Source organism: Zea mays, chromosome 3, assembly GCF_902167145.1.
Source record: "Zea mays cultivar B73 chromosome 3, Zm-B73-REFERENCE-NAM-5.0, whole genome shotgun sequence".
Classification (NCBI taxonomy): Eukaryota; Viridiplantae; Streptophyta; class Magnoliopsida; order Poales; family Poaceae; genus Zea; species Zea mays.
Window position 1 is genome coordinate 212,480,121 of NC_050098.1, and position 8,036 is coordinate 212,488,156.

Genomic DNA, 8,036 nt, shown 5'->3' on the forward strand with positions numbered 1-8,036 from the left:
GTAAGCGGTCTCGAGGGATCCACCGCGCCGGAGTGGCAAAGGATCATCTCGTAGTGAGCACTTGGTTCTTGCGAGGACCAAGGGGGAGCGATACCCTTGCGCGGGTGCTCCAACGAGGACTAGTGGAGAGTGCCGACTCTTCGATACCTCGGGAAAAATTGGAGGAGTCTTCTAAACTTTGCTTTACATTCCGCACTTAATTCAAGTTATTTACTTTGTGTATTTGTTTAACAAGTATTTGAAGCATTGTCTTAGCCTTGTTACATTTCTAGTATTATTTTCTTAGTGCTAGTTGTTGGGGTGAAGTTGGGCTCTTGTTTAGCTCTTGCTTAGGTTTTAATTAGTGTTGATTTTTAGAAAAGCCCAATTCACCCCCCCTCTTGGGCATCGTGATCCTTTCAATTGGTATCAAAGCCTTGTTGCTCATAGATTAGCTTAACCGCTAGAGTTACGATGTCCGGTGGGGATGGACCTCCTCCCGTTTTTGATGGTGACGATTTTCCTTATTGGAAAATTCGTATGGAAGCATACTTAGAGGCTATAGACATTGGTGTCTATAAAGCCGCCACACAAGGGTTTCCCCAACCTAGAGATCCCACAAATCTTGTAGGTGATGAGTTCAATTATGAGAAATGGAATGCGAAGGCCAAAAACACCCTTTTTAGAGGCCTTTGCAAAGATGTGTTCAATAGAGTTCGGAATCATAAAAATGCTCATGATTTGTGGATTGATATTTGTGCTCTACACGAAGGAACTAGAAGTGAACGTGAGGAAAGATATCACATAGCTATGCGAAAGTTAAATTCTTTTGAAATGCTTACTAATGAAAATGCAAACGCTATGTACTCACGACTCAATATTCTTGTAGAGGAAGTCAATGGATTGGGGCTTACTCAAATCTCACAACCGGATGTTGTGAGAAAGATTCTCAGTGTCCTCCCAATAGACAAATATGGACACATTGTCACTGTGCTACATCAAATGGATCTTTCAGTTGCCATACCTACACAAATTTTGGGAAAGATCAATGCTCATGAGATGTACATGCACATCAACAAAGAAGAATCATCTTCCAAAAGAAAGGATTTGGCTCTCAAAGCAAATCTTGAAAGAAAAGGAAAAGCAAAAATACAAGTTGAGGAAGAATCCTCAAGTGATGATGACCTTGATGCAAACATTGCCTTGATGGTAAGGAAGACCACCAAGATGTTGAAGAAGCTAAATAGAGAAGGCATCAAATTTGATTCAAGAAAGAAGAAATTCTTTTCCAACAAAAGAAAGCCCATTTCTGAGATGGACTGCTACAACTGTGGTGAGCTTGGTCATCTTGCTCATCAATGCAACAAGCCCAAGAAGAACAAGTTCAAGGGCAAGAAAGAAGATGACAGCGATGATGAAAAGAAAGAAAAGAAATTCTTCAAAAGAAGGGATGGGAAGCAAAAGAGGTTCCACAAAAAGAAGAATGGAAAGGCTTATATTGTTGGCGACTGGCTCACCGACGTCGAATCATCAAGTGGATCTTCTTCAAGTGAAGAAGAGGATGATGAAAAAGTTGCGGCCATCGCCGGGGACTTCTCTTCACCACCACCATCGCCATCATCCACTTCTCACCTATGCCTTATGGCTAGGGCTGAACGAAAGGTACAAAATGATATTAATATTGATGATGCTAGTGATAGTGATAGTGATGAAGAATTTGCTTCACCTTCATATGATGAGTTAGCTGACTTACTTAAAGAATATACTCAAATCATTAGAAAGTCAAAAGCTAAATGTGATAGGTTGAAAAATGAAAATGAATCTTTAAATGCCAAGTATGACATAGTTATGAAGGCTAGTGATGAAATAAAAGAAGAAAATACAACTATGTCATCAACTATAAATGAGCTCACAAACTCCCTAAAAGATGCTAAGGAGAAATATGACAAATTAAATGAAGCTAATAGGGAGTTGCAAAATAGACTAGTTAAGATCAAGGAAGACTATACTCAAATTAAATTTGATCATGACAATCTTCTTGTTGAAAATGAACTTTTATCTTGCAAAACACATGAGGCTATTAACCCTGTTGTTAAGCTTGATGTAGCAACCTCATGTGATGATTTGATTCAAGAAGAGCAAACTAGTCTACATGCTGAATTGACTGAAAAAGTTGAAGTCCTGACTTTAGACAACCAAAAATTGAAGAATTATTTGACTGATGCAACTACTAGAGGAAAAGTTGCCATTGAGAACAATGATTTCAACAATGAGTTGGCAGTGGATAATCAAAGGCTTAAGAATGAGGTCAAGAAACTAAAAAGTGAAAATGAACATCTTGCAACAAGTGTGCAAAAGTTCAACAAGGGTCAATACCTCCAAAATGAGCTGCTTATGAACACTGCTATGAAAAACAACAAGAGTGGTATTGGATACAATGCTTTTGTGCAAAAGAAAGCTATCACTCAATACAAGCCAATGCAGACTCACAAGCCTATCAAATGCTTTGAGTGTGGAAATGAAGGTCATTTTGCCCACAACTGCAAAGCTAAACCACCAACTCCCTTGCCTAAGCACTCAAGACCATTTGCTTTCAATGCTCACTATGTTCTAAGAAAGGTTGCAAATGGAAAGATTAAGGTTACATTCCTAGGTCCACCAAATAAGAGTAGACCTAGACAAATCTGGGTGGCAAAGTCCTTAATTGAGAGAGTCACTGGTCCTATGCAATATAGGGCTCTCAAAACTCAAGCTTGAATTGTCTGTGAATGTAGGTGAACTACAAGACCGGTGGGAGCCATTGGGTTATTGACAGTGGATGCACACAACATATGACAGGCAACCCACGGATGTTCACCTCATTAGATGAGAATGTTGATGGTCAAGATAAAATCACATTTGGAGACAACTCAAAAGGAAAAGTACAAGGACTTGGCAAGGTGGCAATCTCAAATGATTTATCAATATCAAATGTTCTCTTAGTTGCACCTTTGAGCTTCAATTTATTATCAGTGGGACAACTCTGTGATCTTGGACTTCAATGCTTATTCACTCCATCAGAGGTTATTGTAACAAAAATGGATGATGAATCAATGGTATTCAAGGGTTTTAGATACAACAACCTCTACTTAGTGGATTTCACTTCAGAAGATGCAGACTTAAGAACTTGCCTCTTCACCAAAGCTTCTCTTGGATGGCTTTGGCATAGGAGGCTTGCACATGTTGGAATGAGCACACTCAAGAAGGTATTAAAGAAAGATATGGTTAGAGGATTAAAGGATGTGGTGTTTGAAAAAGACAAGCCATGCAGTGCATGTCAAGCTGGAAAGCAAGTTGCTAATACACATCCCACTAAAGCTTTCATGTCAACATCAAGGCCACTGGAACTACTTCATATGGATTTATTTGGACCTACAAATTATGTCAGTGCCGGTGGCAACCTCTACTGTCTAGTGATTGTTGATGACTTCTCAAGATACACTTGGGTGTTCTTTCTCCATGACAAATCTGAAGTTGCATCTATATTCAAGAAGTTTGCCAAGAAAGCACAAAATGAATTTGATTGCAAGATTAAGAAGATCAGAAGTGACAATGGCAAAGAATTTGACAACACCAACATTCATGAGTACTGTGATGAAATTGGGATCAAGCATGAAGTTTCTGCCACATATACACCTCAACAAAATGGAGTTGTTGAAAGGAAAAATAGGACCTTGATCACTCTTGCAAGAACAATGATTGATGAGTATAACACACCGGAGAGGTTTTGGGCTGAAGCTGTCAACACTGCTTGCTATGCATCAAACAGGCTATTTCCTCACCGGCTACTTGCGAAGACTCCTTATGAACTGCTAAATGGGAAAAAGCCAGACGTCTCTTTCTTCCGGGTGTTTGGGTGCAAATGCTACATCTACAAAAAACGCCATCATCTAGGGAAGTTTCAAAGACGCTGTGATATTGGTTTTCTTTTGGGTTATTCATTAAAGTCCAAAGCATATCGAGTATTCAACCATGCCACTGGCATGGTAGAAGAAACATATGATGTGGAATTTGATGAGACTAATGGCTCCCAAGGAGCACTTGAAAATCTTGATGATGTAGGTGATGAGCCACTTAGGGAAGCAATGAAGAACATGCCTATTGGAGCTATCAAACCAAAAGAAGATGAAGAAGAGGTGCAAATCATTGACAGGCCTTCTTCATCAAATGTACCACAAGATGATGAAAAGATGAGAGGCATGCAAATGAAGATACATTTGTCTCTCATGAACAAGCAAGGGTACAAGCCGAAGATGTTGATGCTCCAGGATCTTCGTCCCAAGTGGTTGACAGGAGAAACTCATCACTACTTCAAGCTCATCCTCAAAACCAAATCATCGGGAGTCTTCACAAGGGGTTATTACTCGATCACATAGACATGCTAATTTTATTGAACATCACTCTTTTGTTTCTTGTGTTGAGCCTACTTGTATAGATGAGGCGCTACAGGATCCGGACTGGGTGAATGCCATGCATGAAGAACTTAACAACTTCACCCGTAACAAAGTTTGGACCCTGGAGAAGCCCCCACAAGATGCAAGAATCATTGGAACAAAGTGGGTGTTCAGAAACAAACAAGATGATCAAGGTGTGATTGTAAGAAACAAGGCAAGACTTGTCGCAAAGGGATTCTCTCAAGTTGAAGGCTTAGATTTTGGAGAGACCTTTGCACCGGTTGCTCGACTGGAAGCCATCCGTATCCTACTTGCATATGCATCATGTTATGATATAAAACTTTATCAAATGGATGTAAAAAGTGCATTTTTAAATGGCTTCATAAATGAACTTGTATATGTTGAGCAACCACCTGGATTTGAAGACCCTAGATATCCTAATCATGCTTACAGGTTGTCCAAGGCGCTATATGGGCTAAAGCAAGCTCCAAGGGCTTGGTATGAGCGTCTTCGCGACTTCCTCATCGAAAAGGGCTTCAAAATCGGGACCGTCGACACAACTCTCTTCACAAAGAAACATAACGGTGATATTTTTATTTGTCAAGTATATGTTGATGATATAATCTTTGGCTCGACAAATGATTGTCATTGCAAGGAATTTGGTGAGTTGATGTCGAAGGAGTTCGAGATGTCAATGATTGGTGAGCTAACATACTTCCTCGGCTTTCAAGTCAAGCAAATGAAAGATGGTAACTTTCTCTCACAAGAGAAGTATACCAAAGACTTGTTGAAAAGATTCAACATGGAGAAGTGCAAACCAATCAAGACCCCCATGCCTACAAATGGACATCTCGACTTAGATGAGGGAGGTAACCCGGTTAATCAAACTCTCTACCGTTCTATGATTGGTAGTTTATTATACCTTACCGCATCTAGGCCCGATATTATGTTTAGTGTCTGCATGTGTGCTAGATTTCAATCTAATCCTAAGAAAGCTCATCTTCGCGTTGTTAAGAGAATTCTTAGGTATCTCAAGCACACCACAAGCGTTGGTCTGTGGTATCCCAAAGGAGCTACTTTTGATTTAATTGGCTATTCCGATTCGGATTATGCCGGTTGCAAGATTGATAGGAAAAGTACTTCTGGGGGATGCCATCTGCTTGGTAGATCACTAGTTTCATGGACATCCAAAAAGCAAAATAGTGTTGCCTTGTCAACTGCCGAAGCGGAATACATTGCCGCAGGTGCTTGTTGCACACAGATTTTATATATGAAACAAACTCTTCTAGACTATGGCGTTGTTCTAGAAAAAGTACCTTTGTTGTGTGATAATGAGAGTGCTGTTAAAATTGCTAATAATCCTGTACAACACTCTCGCACCAAGCACATTGATATCCGTCATCACTTCCTTAGAGATCATGTTGCTAAAGGAGATATTGTTTTAGAAGGAGTGAGGTCGGAAGATCAATTAGCGGATATTTTCACTAAGCCACTTGATAAGACCCGCTTTTGCATGTTGAGGAATGAACTAAATATTCTTGATCTCAGAAATTTTATGTGAAATGTCAAATGGTGTTGTCAAGCTTGCATTGCATATTTAAATTCCTTGTATTGCATCTAGGGCTTGTCTAACCTAGTTGAGATAACCGCCAATAAAGCGAGTGAAAAAGCTTAACTCGGGTCAAACTTGACAAATCTTAGTTTTTAAGCTTTTAGCACTTAAATTCTTATTTTCATGCAATTGTTGGTTCTTGAAATATGCATGAGGTACTGCACTTAGGGGGAGTATTCAAAACTCAAATCACTCTTGAAAACCCCTAGTGCAAGCCCAAATGCAAATTTCACCATTTGCCTATTTTCTCTAAAAATTATCTAGCCTATGGCAAAATATTTTGAAAAGTATATGAGGGTGCCAATACCTGTCCCAACAAGTGTTCTTTTGTGTGATTATAAGTTGGGATTAGGTTTGGTTAGGAGTTAGATAGAAAAATTGAAAATTTTCCAAACTCCCCTCTGTCTGGGCTCACCGGACAGTCCGGTGTGCACCGGACACCGCACTGTGCAATGTCCGGTGCACCGGCAGCCGCGCGCACAATTCCTCTTTTCCTGTACGTTGTCCGGTGGTTCACCGGACATCTACTGTGCGCTGTCCGGTGTGCACCGGACAGCCACTGTAGACTGTCCGGTGTGCCCATCTCGCGTTTTAAAAAAACGGCCCCCAGCCCGAGCCGGGCCAGAGGCCTTCGTTTTCCAGCCAGCGCCCGCCAGCACTCAGCTCTCTCTGTCTCTGGCGACTCACCCCTCCGCCGCCGGCGAACTCCCAGCCACCGGCGGCAACCATCTCCGGCGACCTCGTCCTCCTCCTCGGTGAGCGGCTCTTCCTCTCTCCTTCCTCGGTTCCCCTCTGTTTTGGTGAGCAGTGCCTCCCACCTTTTCAATTCGAGCAATTTCTTCAAATCTTTGTGAAATTTTGTGAATCCTGCTGGTGGAATGCATTGCTTTATCCCCATTGTGTATCCCTGCAAGCTCTTAGCTCCTTCGGGAGGGCATTCCCACCTCAAATGGCCATATCCCTAAAACCCTAAATCCTCGCCCACCAAGTGTTCGGTGAAATGCCCAAACCAGCCAAATTTGCTCCAATTGAACCCAAATTTTTCAGGCACCTTCACCACACTTCCAGTAACCTACTTGCCAAATTTCACGCCAATCCGAGATCCCAGGCTTCAATTTAACCAAAATTCTCGTTTTGCACGATCGTTTCCGAGCCGAGTGCCCAAAACCCTATTTCTTCGCCTAAATTCAAACCATGCACACACTTCACTCATATTGACCTATATAAACCTATTCGTGAAGTGTCGGCTCAATCCCATATCGTTTTGTGCCTCAATTTGAATTCCAAACATCCTATGTCTCTATTTGTCCGTCAAACGTCGTTTTCACGGCTTTTGACTTATCGATCGTCCCGTCTCGTGCCATATCTCTTTGTGTATGTATTTATTCACATTTCATATGCTTATGACTATGTGACTAATACGTGCTCACCTCTTCTGTCATTTCAGTGACCTTGTGTGACCGTGTGCCGTCTTTCGTTCTGCCTGGATTGTCACCTCCAGTGTGCGCTTTCCAGGTAGACATCTCACTCTTTGCTAAATCTATCGGTCACTTTTGCTCTGTGCTTAGTCTCTCTATCTCATTTGCAGACTTTAGTTCAGGATGCCACGCACGAAGAATGCGTCGGCATCAGGGGGTGGCGATGACGAGGACCCTCGTCGCCCCTTCAGGCAGGTGAAGGGGAAGACAGTATATTTGGAGCAGCAGGAAGACGAAGACCCCCAACAGTAGCCGCTGCACAGGCAGCACTTGGAGATCAGCCGGATGTTCCTTCAGATCAGATTGCTTTCCGAGCTCGTCGTCTCGCCTCCCGGTCTCGCTCCTCCACTCACACCTCCGCTTCCACTCCGCCACCCACTCTGCCTGCCCCAGTCACTCCTATTGCTCCATCCACCTCCACCGCCATACCCACTACCAGCACCACGCCAGCTTCCACTGCCTCCCCTGCCCCCGCTCCCGCTTCCGCTCCACCTGTCCCTCCACCTCGCTTCCGGGAGCGTGATGAGACTGAGG